At 43.4% G+C, this 16240-nt stretch overlaps 1 pseudogene across 1 annotated transcript; it reads left to right on the top strand.

Moving 5' to 3' along the window:
* The first annotated feature begins 1976 nt into the window (after nt 1-1976).
* LOC310821252 (cytochrome P450 3A27-like) lies at nt 1977-14867 on the top strand (annotated as a pseudogene). Its single transcript has 10 exons — nt 1977-1981; nt 7991-8090; nt 8224-8337; nt 8826-8914; nt 10339-10487; nt 10810-10937; nt 11060-11135; nt 11288-11448; nt 14231-14450; nt 14654-14867. The product of its transcript is annotated as a cytochrome P450 3A27-like (transcript).
* The last annotated feature ends 1373 nt before the right edge of the window (nt 14868-16240 follow it).

Below are 16240 nucleotides of genomic sequence, written 5' to 3'. Positions count from 1 at the left end.
GAATCATTTGCCATGACGGGAATCGAACCCGGGCCGCCCTGCGTTACAAGGCAGATTCCTATCCGCTAGACCATTTGGGAAGATTTCATATGTAGACCGTAAGATATCTAAGAGTCATTTCGATGAGGTCTGTAGCAGAGGCCATAGAGCACACCAAACAAATAATCATGTGTTTAAATATCCTTGTCGTTTTGAAAAATTACCATTGTCACCTGCACAGGAATGCCATGTGGCCAACATTGAAGAAATGTGCTTCTCAAATCTGTCATTAACACTGTTTTCCACACGCTTTTTTCATTGCATTGCCATATAATCAATTGGTCATTGATGCGTCACGAATAACGACAATGCGTCGAAAATTAAAGAAATGTAAACATGAATTATGTTATTACTGTCTAAGCATCGCAAAGCTGTATGCGCAAAGGCGTCTGACGTCACTGTGGCTTGCCTGAAACAAAAGAATGAGAGAAACATGTGCTTACAGGGGCATCGAACCGGCTTGTCCCCCTGATGGAGCAAAGTTGCTACAGTGACAAAGACAAGCTCCGCGCTCATGGGCAATTTATATGGGGCAACTGTGCTGCGAGTATCTAAGCAGTCGTCGTGCATGGATAAAATGCAATGTTTCAAACAGATCTGATGAATTCACCTACTTTGAAAAAGTGTGCGTTAAGGGAGTTCTTTTGACACAAAGCGAAAATCTACAGTCAAGCGTTAATCAGCAGACAGCCGTGTGTTCTTTAGTCATGAGCCTGTTGTCAAAACGGCAGAAAAAAATGGTCACAAACGAAATATTGTTTCTACACTTAAAATGAACAAAGAAAAAATGAGCTAGCCTGATATAAGTCATGTTCATGACGATGCAAATGTAACGAGATTTCGAACTGTTCTGTTGCACACGTTGGGACTCATTTTATTTTTCTACAAGAATCATTTGCCATGACGGGAATCGAACCCGGGCCGCCCTGCGTTACAAGGCAGATTCCTATCCGCTAGACCATTTGGGAAGATTTCATATGTAGACCGTAAGATATCTAAGAGTCATTTCGATGAGGTCTGTAGCAGAGGCCATAGAGCACACCAAACAAATAATCATGTGTTTAAATATCCTTGTCGTTTTGAAAAATTACCATTGTCACCTGCACAGGAATGCCATGTGGCCAACATTGAAGAAATGTGCTTCTCAAATCTGTCATTAACACTGTTTTCCACACGCTTTTTTCATTGCATTGCCATATAATCAATTGGTCATTGATGCGTCACGAATAACGACAATGCGTCGAAAATTAAAGAAATGTAAACATGAATTATGTTATTACTGTCTAAGCATCGCAAAGCTGTATGCGCAAAGGCGTCTGACGTCACTGTGGCTTGCCTGAAACAAAAGAATGAGAGAAACATGTGCTTACAGGGGCATCGAACCGGCTTGTCCCCCTGATGGAGCAAAGTTGCTACAGTGACAAAGACAAGCTCCGCGCTCATGGGCAATTTATATGGGGCAACTGTGCTGCGAGTATCTAAGCAGTCGTCGTGCATGGATAAAATGCAATGTTTCAAACAGATCTGATGAATTCACCTACTTTGAAAAAGTGTGCGTTAAGGGAGTCCTTTTGACACAAAGCGAAAATCTACAGTCAAGCGTCAATCAGCAGACAGCCGTGTGTTCTTTAGTCATGAGCCTGTTGTCAAAACGGCAGAAAAAAATGGTCACAAACTAAATATTGTTTCTCCACTTAAAATGAACAAAGAAAAAATGAGCTAGCCTGATATAAGTCATGTTCATGACGATGCAAATGTAACGAGATTTCGAACTGTTCTGTTGCACACGTTGGGACTCATTTTATTTTTCTACAAGAATCATTTGCCATGACGGGAATCGAACCCGGGCCGCCCTGCGTTACAAGGCAGATTCCTATCCGCTAGACCATTTGGGAAGATTTCATATGTAGACCGTAAGATATCTAAGAGTCATTTCGATGAGGTCTGTAGCAGAGGCCATAGAGCACACCAAACAAATAATCATGTGTTTAAATATCCTTGTCGTTTTGAAAAATTACCATTGTCACCTGCACAGGAATGCCATGTGGCCAACATTGAAGAAATGTGCTTCTCAAATCTGTCATTAACACTGTTTTCCACACGCTTTTTTCATTGCATTGCCATATAATCAATTGGTCATTGATGCGTCACGAATAACGACAATGCGTCGAAAATTAAAGAAATGTAAACATGAATTATGTTATTACTGTCTAAGCATCGCAAAGCTGTATGCGCAAAGGCGTCTGACGTCACTGTGGCTTGCCTTAAACAAAGGAATTAGAGAAACATGTGCTTACAGGGGCGTCGAACCGGCTTGTCCCCCTGATGGAGCAAAGTTGCTACAGTGACAAAGACAAGCTCCGCGCTCATGGGCAATTTATATGGGGCAACTGTGTTGCGAGTATCAAAGCAGTCGTCGTGCATGGATAAAATGCAATGTTTCAAACAGATCTGATGAATTCACCTACTTTGAAAAAGTGTGCGTTAAGGGAGTCCTTTTGACACAAAGCGAAAATCTACAGTCAAGCATCAATCAGCAGACAGCCATGTGTTCTTTAGTCATGAGCCTGTTGTCAAAACGGCAGAAAAAAATGGTCACAAACGAAATATTGTTTCTACACTTAAAATGAACAAAGAAAAAATGAGCTAGCCTGATATAAGTCATGTTCATGACGATGCAAATGTAACGAGATTTCGAACTGTTTTGTTGCACACGTTGGGACTCATTTTATTTTTCTACAAGAATCATTTGCCATGACGGGAATCGAAACCGGGCCGCCCTGCGTTACAAGGCAGATTCCTATCCGCTAGACCATTTGGGAAGATTTCATATGTAGACCCTAAGATATCTAAGTGGCATTTCGATGAGGTCTGTAGCAGAGGCCATAGAGCACACCGAACAAATAATCATGTGTTTAAATATCCTTGTCGTTTTGAAAAATTACCATTGTCACCTGCACAGGAATGCCATGCGGCCAACATTGAAGAAATGTGCTTCTCAAATCTGTCATTAACACTGTTTTCCACACGCTTTTTTCATTGCATTGCCATATAATCAATTGGTCATTGATGCGTCACGAATAACGACAATGCGTCGAAAATTAAAGAAATGTAAACATGAATTATTTTATTACTGTCTAAGCATCGCAAAGCTGTATGCGTAAAGGCGTCTGACGTCACAGTGGCTTGCCTGAAACAAAGGAATTAGAGAAACATGTGCTTACAAGGGGCGTCGAACCGGCTTGTCCCCCTGATGGAGCAAAGTTGCTACAGTGACAAAGACAAGCTCCGCGCTCATGGGCAATTTATATGGGGCAACTGTGCTGCGAGTATCTAAGCAGTCGTCGTGCATGGATAAAATGCAATGTTTCAAACAGATCTGATGAATTCACCTACTTTGAAAAAGTGTGCGTTAAGGGAGTCCTTTTGACACAAAGCGAAAATCTACAGTCAAGCGTCAATCAGCAGACAGCCGTGTGTTCTTTAGTCATGAGCCTGTTGTCAAAACGGCGGAAAAAAATGGTCACAAACGAAATATTGTTTCTACACTTAAAATGAACAAAGAAAAAATGAGCTAGCCTGATATAAGTCATGTTCATGACGATGCAAATGTAACGAGATTTCGAACTGTTCTGTTGCACACGTTGGGACTCTTTTTATTTTTCTACAAGAATCATTTGCCATGACGGGAATCGAACCCGGGCCGCCCTGCGTTACAAGGCAGATTCCTATCCGCTAGACCATTTGGGAAGATTTCATATGTGCACCCTAAGATATCTAAGTGTCATTTCGATGAGGTCTGTCGCAGAGGCCATAGAGCACACCAAACAAATAATCATGTGTTTAAATATCCTTGTCGTTTTGAAAAATTACCATTGTCACCTGCACAGGAATGCCATGCGGCCAACATTGAAGAAATGTGCTTCTCAAATCTGTCATTAACACTGTTTTCCACACGCTTTTTTCATTGCATTGCCATATAATCAATTGGTCATTGATGCGTCACGAATAACGACAATGCGTCGAAAATTAAAGAAATGTAAACATGAATTATGTTATTACTGTCTAAGATTCAAGATTCAAGATTCAAGATTCAAAGTGTTTATTATCATATGCACAGTAGAAAACATGTTTCACTGTACAACGAAATTCTTGCTTTGCTGTCCGCAGAATGCCAACCAATGTAAAATATACAATACTAAAGAATATACAATATATAATAAACAAATGTACAAGACAGCAAAATTTAAGGCATAAAATAAAATAGCAGCAATAATAATAATAAAACAGTGCAAATGTAGCAGTGCAATTATGCAAACTGGAAAGTTCAGTTATTGAGGTAGTACGGTTATATTAATCTCCTATGGGTTGTTTAGGAGTCTGATGGCAGTGGGAAAGAAGGAGTTCTTCAGTCGGGTGGTCCTGCATTTAACACTTCTGTACCTCCGGCCTGAGGGTAGAAGTGTGAACAGTCCGAGCTGGGGGTGGGTGGGGTCCTTGAGGATGGAGGCGGCTCTCCTGTGGACTCTGCGGTGGTAGATGCTCTGCAGAGAGGGCAGTGGAGTCCTGGTGATTTTCTCAGCAGTCTTCACCACTCTCTGCAGGCGTCTGCGGTCCATAGCAGTAGTGCTGCCATACCACACAGTGATACAGCTAGTTAGGATGCTCTCAACAATGCAGCTGTAGAAGTTGCTGAGGATCTTGGGCGACATGCCAAACTTCCTCAGCCTCCTCAGAAAGTACAGCCGCTGTTGGGCCTTCTTAACCAGCTGAGTGGTGTTAAGTGTCCAGGTGAGGTCCTCGCTGATGTGGACGCCCAGGTATTTGAAACTGCTCACCCTCTCTACTTCAAGTTCCCGGATGTACAGTGGCCGATGAGGTCCCCTCTTCTTCCTCATGTCCACTATCATCTCCTTCGTCTTGTCCGTATTGAGGGTGAGGTTGTTGTCCTCGCACCATGTTACCAGACTGGCCACCTCCCTCCTGTAAGCTGCTTCGTCCCCGCCAGTGATGCATTCTATCACTGCGGTGTCGTCTGCAAACTTTAGGATGATGTTGTCCTTGTGGGAGGCGACACAGTCGTGGGTGAACAGGGTGTAGAGAATGGGGCTGAGGACGCATCCCTGTGGGGTGCCAACATTTGTAATAATGCTGGCTGAAGTCCTATTGCCAATCCTGACAGACTGGGGCCTGCCAGTCAAAAAGTCTAGGAGCCAGTCACAGAGGGTGGGGTGCAGGCCAAGTGTGGACATTTTGTGGATGAGTCTGTGGGGGATGACTGTATTAAAAGCGGAGCTGTAGTCCACAAAGAGCGTCCTGATGTAGGAGTCTTTGTTTTCCAGGTGGGAGAGGGAATAGTGGAGGACAGCAGCGATAGCGTCTGAGGTGGACCTGTTGGGCCGGTAGGCATACTGCAGGGGGTCTAGGGTGTCCGGCATGCTGCTCTTAATGTGTGCCAGTACCACTCTCTCAAAACACTTCATAATGATTGGAGTGAGTGCTACTGGCCTGTAATCATTCAGGCAGGCAGGTTGGCTCTTCTTGGGGAGGGGGACGATGGTTGTGGTCTTGAAGCAGGAGGGAACAGTGCTGTGACTGAGGGAAAGGTTGAAGATGGAGGTGAGAACATCAGCCAGCTCGTTAGCACATGCTCTGAGAGCCCGCCCAGGGATGTTGTCTGGTCCTGCTGCCTTGCGGGGGTTGATCTTCCTCAGGGCTTTGTTTACCTGGCCTGATGAGATGGTTAGTGGAGGGGAGGGGGGTCGGGTGGTCCCGGTGTCTGTGTGCCTCCTCTCTGTGCTGTGGCTGGAGGTCTCAAAGCGGGTGTAGAAGATGTTAAGGTCGTCCGGCAGGCTGTCTGTGGAGCTGATGGTGTTGGTGGTGGTCCTGTAGTCTGTGATGTGCTGCAGGCCTTGCCACATCCGCCCGGAGTCAGCAGTGGAGTAGAAGCCGTCCAGCTTCTCTCTGTACTGCCTCTTGGCCGCTGTAATGGCTTTTTTCAGTCCATACTTCGCAGCTTTGTACTCCATCTCATTGCCTGATCTAAATGCAAGAGAGCGAGCACGCAGCATGTGGCGTACCTGACTGTTTATCCAGGGCTTCTGGTTGGGAAACTTCTTGACTTGTATGGTGGGCACGATGTTGTCAACACAAGTGCTAATGTACCCAGTCACATACTCAGCATAGTCCTGTATGCTGACAGAAGAGTCCTCCAGCGTGGCTGCAGCTTTAAACACATCCCAGTCTGTCTGAGCAAAACAGTCCTGCAGGGTGCTCTCAGTCTCTGGGGTCCAGAGTTTGATTTGTTTAGTGACAGGGTTTGTCTGTTTCAGTCTTTGTCTGAAGGCTGGATACAGGAACAACGAGATGTGGTCAGAGTGTCCAAAGTGGGGGCGGGGTGCAGCCTTGTATGCACTGCGTATACTGCTGTAAACATGATCCAGTGTATTCTTCTCACGGGTGGGAATATCCACATGTTGGTAGTATTTGGGAAATACAGTCCGTAAATTGCACTGGTTAAAGTCGCCGGCGGCGATAAAAACAGCATCAGGATGAGCAGTTTCTAACGCGCTGATAGCTTCGTGGAGTTTGCTGAGCGCTGCCGTGGAGTTAGCTCGCGGGGGGATGTAAACAGCGGCCAAAAACACAGCAGTAAATTCCCTCGGTAGATAGTAGGGACGGCATTTCAGCAGCAAAAACTCCACATCTGGCGAACAGTGCTTGTGAACGGTCTGTATGTCGCCACACCACGAGTTGTTGATAAACACACACACACCTCCCCCTTTGGTCTTACCGGAGGCTGCAGTCCTGTCTCCTCGGTGAACGGAGTGAGTCTGTAGCTGAACGGCGCATTCTGGGACTTTGTCTGAAAGCCAGGTCTCGGTGAAAATTATGTTGGCCGCATGGCATTCCTGTGCAGGTGACAATGGTAATTTTTCAAAACGACAAGGATATTTAAACACATGATTATTTGTTTGGTGTGCTCTATGGCCTCTGCTACAGACCTCATCGAAATGACACTTAGATATCTTAGGGTGCACATACCACGTCTTCCCAAATGGTCTAGCGGATAGGAATCTGCCTTGTTACGCAGGGTGGCCCGGGTTCGATTCCCGTCATGGTAAATTATTTTTGTAGAAAAATAAAATGAGTCCCAACGTGTGCAACAGAACAGTTTGAAATCTCGTTACATTTGCATCGTCATGAACATGACTTATATCAGGCTAGCTCATTTTTTCTTTGTTCATTTTAAGTGTAGAAACAATATTTCGTTTGTGACCATTTTTTTCTGCCGTTTTGACAAATTATGTGACCCATTACTTTCGCACGGTACTGTATAACCTTCTGTGGAAAAGGGTTCTACATGGAACCCAAAAGGTTTCTTCAAAGGGAGAGTGGAAGAAGAACCCTTTTTGGTTCTAGGTAGCACTTTTTTTCTCAGAGTGCAGGATCTGTGATGGGTCTGTCTGTCTCTATCTACGGTATATTCGCTTGAATGCCACAGCCTATTTGAGTATTGTTGCTGTCCATGTGCATCCCTTCATGGCCACAACTGACCCATCTTCTAATGGCTACTTCCAGCATGATAATGCACCATGTCACAAAGCAAAAGTTGTCTTAAACTGGTTTCATGAACATGACAATGAGTTCAGTGTTCTTCAGTGGCCTTCCCAGGATCTGAATCCAATAGAACACCTTTGGGATGTGGTAGAACGGGAGATTCACATTTTGAAAGTGAACCTGAAACATCTGCAGGAATTGAGTGATGCAATCATGTCATCATGGACCAGAATCTCAAAGGAATGTTTCCAACATCTTGTGGAATCAATGCCACGAAGAATTGAGGCTGTTTTGAGAGCAAAGGGAGGCCCTACCCAGTATTAGTATAGTGTTCCTCATAAAGTGCTCTGTGAGTGTATATCTAACTCTCTTTGTTTTTGCTGGTCTGTAGGATCTATGATGGCCGTCAGCCCATCCTGTGTATCATGGACACAGCCATGATCAAAACCATCCTCATCAAGGAATGCTACTCCCTTTTCACTAACAGGAGGGTAATACGCTACATTGAAGTGGGTGTATGGGGAAAAAAACATAAGGGCTCCTTAAATAGATAATATCATTGTTATGATAGCATTATTAATATTAGGTTAATCTTGCAGTATATAATAATAATTATTTTTCTAGAATATCTATCTCAACGGGCCTCTGTATGACGCCGTGTTTATCGCTGAGGATGATGCATGGAGACGGATCCGCAGTGTCCTGTCTCCCTCCTTCACCAGTGGGCGGATCAAAGAGGTACAGTCCCATCTCTCCTCTCCTTCTTTCATTCATTCCTTTATACAACACAAATAAATGAATGACTAACAACTCTGACGTGTGTATGTGTGTGTGTGTGTGTGTGTGTGTGTGTGTGTGTGTGTGTGTGAGAGTGTGTGTGTGATTTGTACTATGTGTATAGTGTGTATTCATTGTTGTTTGTTGTTGTGTGAAGCAGCAACTTTAATGAATTAATCCAAGACAAATTTTCATCCAGGACAATAAAGTATATTTGATCTTATCTTCGATAAGTTCAGTGGTCAGATGACAGAGTATAGAATAATAGTTCATCTTTGGAGTCACTTATTCTTTGACTATATACATAATGTATCCTGTATGGATGTATATTCTCAGGCTATATAAACATTACAATAATTCCTGTTTCAAACATGATATTAATATATGTTTTGCACATATTAATCCACGTATCAATCATGATATTTTTCCATGTATCCTTCCCAACTCAGATGCTCAGGATCATGAAGCAGCACTCTGGTAACTTGGTCAGCAATCTGAAGAAGACGGTTGATAACGATGAGCCCATTGAACTAAAGGAGTGAGTAAAGAGGGAGTAAAGGAGCCCCCTCCTTTACTCCCTCTTCACCTACGACTGCACACCTGTACATGGCTCAAACACCATTGTTAAGTTTGCAGACGACACAACGGTGATCGGTCTCATCAGCAACAACGATGAGTCGGCCTACAGGGAGGAGGCCCAGCACCTAACAGTGTGGTGCAACGACAATAACCTGGCTCTCAACACCAAGAAGACCAAAGAACTCATTGTGGACTTCAGGAAGTCTAAAGCTGGCGCACACACCCCCATCCTCATCAACGAGACTGAGGTGGAGCGAGTCACCAGCTTCAAGTTTCTGGGTGTCCACATCTCTGAGGACCTCTCCTGGACCCTCAACACCTCCACCCTGATAAAGAAGGCTCACCAGCGTCTCTTCTTCCTGAGGAGACTAAAGAAGGTCCATCTGTCTCCTCAGATCCTGGTGAATTTCTACCGCTGCACCATCGAGAGTATCCTTACCAACTGTGTCACAGTATGGTATGGCAACTGCTCGGCATCGGACCGGAAAGCACTGCAGAGGGTGGTGAAAACTGCCCAACGCATCACCGGTTCCTCACTCCCCTCCATCGAGGCTGTCCAGGGCAAACGATGCTTGCGTAAGGCACGCAGCATCGTCAAGGACATTTCTCACCCCAACCATAGACTTTTCACCCCACTCCCCTCCGGGAGGCGCTACAGGTCTCTCCGCACCCGAACCAGTAGGTTCAGAGGCAGCTTCTTCCCTGCGGCTGTCACCCTACTGAACTTGAACACTGCACCGACCTGACAACCTACTACCCCTGCAACCCCCACCCCCCCCCGGACAATTGCACTATTGCACTATTACTCCACTCCCCTCCCCTGCTCTTACTCATACCACTGCTTCTGTACATACCTGTCCATACTGTTCATACTGCACATAATGCACATATCCTTATATTTTCTTTAATACTACTGCACATACTGTACATACCTGTTTATACTGTTTATACGGCATTCCATATTTATATTTATTCTGCTATCTACCTCATGCTACTGTTAATACATATATACTGCTAGACTGCACTACCCATACAGCTCATATGCTGCTACACTGTTCATACTGTAACTATTTATTCTGCTATAATGCTACTGTTACTCATATACTGCTATACTGCACTGCTATATTATACTGCACTACTACTGATCATATATTGCACTACCTGTAAATACTGTTCATTGCACTTTCTGCTATTTTGCACTTCTGGTTAGACGCAAACTGCATTTCGTTGTCTCTGTACTTGTACTCTGCACAATGACAATAAAGTTGAATCTAATCTAATTTATCTCCGAGACGATAAGGTGAATTTGTAATTTCAGTGAACTCCCCCTTTAATTTTGTGGTTGTGGTTCTGGTGGTCAGAGATTGTGTGGTTGTGTTCCAGGTTCTTTGGACCATACAGTATGGATGTGGTCGTCAGTACTTCATTCAGTGTCGACATCGACTCCCTCCACAACCCCTCCGACCCCTTTGTGACCAACATCAAGAAAATGCTCAAGTTTGACATCTTCAGCCCACTGTTCCTCACAGTTGGTACAACTGCCCCCATATAGCTTTCAGTCATTTTGTGCTTAATAAATGAAGCTATTGATTTCATTGATTAGACTGACATAAAACACAGCTGCCAATGGTTTGCGCTCTACTCATTTGACAAACACATGGGCCCTGTCAAGAACCAACCTCTAGTTCCTAAATGCTGGACACTTGGAGATCTGAGTGGATTGGATACAGAAGTGTCTAGGGATAGAGCCTAGGAGTTGTTTCTGGACAGGGCTGTGCATTGAATAGGATTGGAGTCACGTATCATGGTATTTCCTGTTCCTGTTTGTAACCGTGGCATTTCCTGTCCGTCCAGCATTCTTCCCCTTCATGGGTCCTGTTATGGCAAACATGGAGGTATCCCTATTCCCTGCCTCGGTCACAGATTTCTTCTACGCTGTCTTTCAGAAGATCAAGTCCAATCGCGTGGCTAGCACCAGGAAGGTATGTAAATATAACTGATCAAATATACGATCTTCAGCCAGTATTGTGTAATACAATTGTAGAGATTTGGTAGCATCTGGTAGTTCTCATGTGATTTTGATCTGACGTAAGCCTGCTTCCAGAGTCGGGTAGATTTCCTGCAGCTGATGATAGACTCGCAGAAAGACAGCAACTCAAAGGGAGAGGAGCAGAGTAAAGGTGCCTGCCTTAAACACACACACACACACACACACACACACACACACACATACAGTACCTGCCTCAAACACCTATACCTACAAACACACCGTGGAAATACTCTACTTCGTCCCTTTCTCACACCTACCACCCCATTTCTCCCATCATCATAGGATTGAGTGACCATGAGATCTTGTCCCAGGCAATGATGTTCATCTTTGCTGGCTATGAGACCACCAGTAGCTCTCTGTCCTTCCTGGCCTACAATCTGGCAACCAACCCTCACATCATGACCAAGCTGCAGGAGGAGATAGACACTGTGTTTCCCAACAAGGTAACCCCTCTGCAGACTCCTATATAGTACTATTCATGTGGAACAGGAAATATGATAGTGACAGTGTTTTAGAGGGTACTGATGAGTGTGTAACCCCTGTGCACTGCAGACTCCTACAGTATCTATTACTATTGCTTTGGAACAGATGGTTAGATAGGTGACAGTATTTTGCAGTGTGCTAATGTGTCCGTAGCATCCCTGTGCAGACTTCTGCCCAGTATTATTCATTTGAAACAGGAAGTAGATAGGTGCTGTTGGAATCTTCAGAATAGTTAAAAGGCCAGTACCTGAGGACCTGAGGGATCTACAGGGTATATACCTTAAAAGCATGTCTGAAATGCAGTGGTGTGCATGACCATAGAGTGATTTCTAAACTAATACAATTATCTTAAAATAAATTATAAAACTAACAGGTAATCAGTGCAGAGACTTGTGTGATATGTGCTCTCCATCTGACTCGTGCTGCTGCATTTTGTATCATTTGCCAAGAGCTTTCTTTGGTCGACCAGACAGGAGAGTGTTACAGCAATCAAGGCTGCTAGTAATACAAGCATGCATTCGTCTCTCAGTGTCTGCCTGGGAGAGGAAAGGTTGCACCTTTACAGCTGTGTTCTGTAAAGGTCCATGTAATATTCAAGCTTTCTAAAAGCTTCCTAACGGTTGTAATGACTATCTTTAATCGGTAGCGATCAGGGAACAAGATCCCTTATAATAAATCCCTTATGAATAAATATTTCATTTACGAACGCTGTTTTGGTTCGGAAAACACGCTTTTTAAAATGCAGTGTCCTACCTGACATTCGGTTTGCATATAAACATGTTGTGAGTGCCAGGGGTGTTCTAGGGGAGTAGACTGACTTTTCTCTGGTGGCTGCCTCTCCCAATCGTGTGCGCATGCAGAAACACAACAGCTAATGTCCAACACTGCAAGTTCATTTCGGGGGGATATATTATTATTAGGGAGGATGTTGTTGTTTGGACAACTTCAGACAGAATTTCTCCACGATGGCAGATTTCCGGCAAACTTACTTACTCTTCTTTAAGTGATACAAATATGTTTTAGTCACATTCTTGATATGGGTTTCAAAATTAAGATCTGAGTCAATGGTAACACCTTGTTTTTTTGCCTGGTGCTTAGTGTTACTGTAAGTAGTGTCTTTAAGTGTGCAGACAGTTTGACCAGGACAAGGACAAAGAGCATTTTGGCATCAGCATTAATTAATTAATTCTAAGGTCATTAAGAACCTAGTTAATAACTTAACAACATAGTGCTATCTCAGTGCTATGATTGGCACAAAAGCCAGATTGGAACATGTCAAAGGTACAGTTGGGAAGAAGGAGATTATTTAACAGTTTGAACACCTTTTTTTCAAGAATTATAATTTTTTTGCTTAAAAAGGGAAGGTTGGAGATTGGCCTAAAATCGCTAAGGACTGAAGAGTCTGAGTTACTTTTCTTCAGGAGGGGTTTCACCATGGTAGTTTTAGGTGCAGATGAACAGACCCCCACTTTGCTGAGCATTTCTGTATGACCACTGCAAAAGAGTTCATAGTGCTTCCATGTGGTGGAAGGTGGGGTAACAAGTCATCAAACACATCTTCAGGTCTTGCCTGAGTGATCCTCCTCACCTAATATTGGTTCTCTTATCTCAGAAGTATGTTGCAAATTCCTCACATTTGTAGGTGGAGAGCAGATCACCAGGTGTCTTGTGGGCGGGATTTATAAGGCTGTCAATCGTTGAAAAGAGCACTGTTTGAGTTGTTATGATTCATTATCAATTTTGAGAAATGATCCCGTCTTGGCGTTTTTTTATTGCCTTATTAAAAGCAGAAAGATGCTCTCGAAGAATATCAAGGTGGACCTGCAGTTTTTGTCAGCTCAGACTTTCTGCAAATTCTTTTAAATTTGGCCACAGCCTTTTTCAGTTTGACTGGTGCTACAGAGTCGATAGTTGCCCTTAGTTTGGTGTTGAAGCTGGTTACTAAATCATTATCACAAGAGGAAGCTGTTGATGGTGTACTATTCATATTCATATTCATCATGAAATTCTCATCTGCTCAGCGACATGGCTAGATAAATAATAGAGTGAAAATATATTTTTTCCCCACTTCTAATAGACTGACATGCATTCATGTTTAGCCAGGTTTCAGATAAAAACATTACAGTGCAGCTTTCGCTCTGAGATAAGATCAATAAAGGTTTTGCCAGATAGGGACCTAATATTCAAAAGCACCATGGTAATGTTCTCTGGGCTGTTCGGTGCTGCCCGGCCACAGTTAATGGAATGGATACCAAGTTATTCACATTTGAACCACCTGACAGTTTTCTTGTAGTCTGTCGACTGTGATAGGAAATAATAGACTATAGCACATTCAGTATTCCAAGCAGTCAATCCACTAAAAGCAGCCCAGTTTAGTGGCATTTTGACTTCTGATTGATCCTTGTGTACATCTATCATTTACATTGTTCAGTGGAATCTAAATGTATTTTCTTCTAACTATCAAGATAACATTATTTTGCGATTTTTTTGTTTATTCATGTACAACAAAAAAGCAAGTCACTATTACACACGTACATTGAAAGTAATGGCGTTCTGTATGCGGGTGTCATGAAATTAGGCTATGCAGATTAGAATAAGTACAGTACTGTGTTCATTTCCCAAAAAAAGAACACAAAAAACTAACAGCTCTTCAGATTTGCGACGAAAAATAGTTAGTTCTGGGCTTCGGCTACGTGAACGACCAATCACTAGTGCTCATGTGAGTGTAATATCCCTGTGCAGGCTCCTATCCAGTACGAGGCTCTGATGCAGATGGACTATCTAGACAGCGTGATCAACGAGTCTCTCAGGTTGTACCCCATCGACTTGAAAGAGTCGCCAAGAAATCTGTTGAGATCAGCGGCATCACCATCCCCAAGGGTATGGTTGTCATGATACCCATCTGGACCTTGCACCGTGACCCCGATGTGTGGGAAGACCCAGAGGAGTTCAAACCAGAGAGGTAATGGGCCACATCTTAACCACAACCACAATATCAATCACAACAGCAACGATAAGAGCAGTGTTCCACAAACAACCATAAAACAAACCTAAATGCGACGACCAAACACAAACAGGTTTCTTCAACCATGTATAACCATCATATTACTGTGATTTAATTGATATGTTCTTTAACCCCTCCTCCTCTGAACTCTCCGTGTGTAGGTTCAGTAAGGAGAACAAGGAGAGCATCGACCCATACACCTACATGCCGTTCGGGTTGGGCCCACGGAACTGTATCGGGATGCGATTCGCTCTGGTATTGATGAAACTGGCGATGGTGGAGATTCTACAGAGGTTCAACTTCACCGTCTGCAAAGAGACAGATGTGAGACAAAATAATGATACAATGATTGTAAATATAATTTTGTACCCATGACTTTGTTGCGTTTCTATATGTAGCAGAGGTGATTTTGGAATCACACTCGCGTGATGAGGTAGCCCTGCCTGAGACATGTAAACTGAAGTGTCGCACTCAGACCTTGAGGGTGTCCTCTTGGCTTAATAGTAGCGTTTGTGTCTTCCACATGGGAGACCCGGGTTTGAACCCCCATACTACAATTCTGTACTTGCGTACTGCATGAGTATGTACTCCCCATTTAATTTCCCAGATTGCATTTTTCAGTACTAGGCGCCAATCATCCTCAGTATAGGCTACCTACTAAATGATGGAAGTGTGAGATTTAAAAAAAAGCTATTTGTATTTCTGCAAAACTCCCTCGAGACTTCATAGGGCCATTTTAATGTATGTCGACCCAGGAGAGGTTGTCCAGGAGTTTGAGTTTATTTGAATTTATAGTGCAATGCTACCCGAACGTAACAGTGACACTGTATTAGGTAACATTCATAGTGTAACGCTGACATCTGTTTTACTCGTTCCTTCATACTTTAACTGTGTGTCAACTCTCACCAGATCCCCATTGAGATGGACCTACAGAACACTCTGATGCCCATACGGCCCATCAAACTCAAGCTGCTGTCCCGCTGCCAGGAGTCCAACGACAACCAGCTCAAAGCAGACAGCTAGTGATGAGGACCTGCCCTGCTGCAGGTCTCTCAGTTATTATGTTACACATAGATCTAGGATCAGCCCCAACACTGGCTACTTTCAAAAATGGGCTTAAAAAAAAAAAAGGGCTTCGCTTTTGCCTTAAATTGAAACTAAATTGGCGCTAATAATTGCACTGTGACCCTAAAATGCACTGTGACTTTTATTCTTTTTTTATGTCTTTTATGCGTTTTTATTCTAATTTTTTTTTCATGCTCTTTCCTTTTTATCTATTTTACGTAAAGCACTTTGAATTGCCTCTGTGTATGAAATGTGCTATATAAATAAACTTGCCTTGCCTTGCCTTGCCTCGCCTCGCCTCTGGGCTCTGCTGCTACTGTATGCTGCTCTCTTTGTATCTGTCTATTAGTGGAGGTCCAGGACTAGTTGTACAGAGACAGTTGTCTGTCGTCTGCAGTGCAGGGATTTGCATGTGACTTGTGTATGTTTTGTACTTGTCTGGTAGTGGGTCTCTATCATCACGCTAAAAACGTGTGTATAATCACAAACTAAATCATAACATGAGAATGAACAACATGCCATCAAAACATGACAATAAATAGGTGTTAGATTAGATTCAACTTTATTGTCATTGTGCAGAGTACAAGTAGATTCAAGATGGTTTTATTGTCATATGCACAACAATTACAGAGCAATCGCTGGCAATGAAATTCTTAAGTCTTGGGCTCCTCCAACAGTGCAAT

Source organism: Argentina silus, assembly GCF_951799395.1.
Source record: "Argentina silus genome assembly, chromosome: 1".
In the NCBI taxonomy this organism is placed as follows: Eukaryota; Metazoa; Chordata; class Actinopteri; order Argentiniformes; family Argentinidae; genus Argentina; species Argentina silus.
Note: the sequence above shows the minus strand (reverse complement) of the source record. Positions and strands in the feature narration are given on the sequence as shown.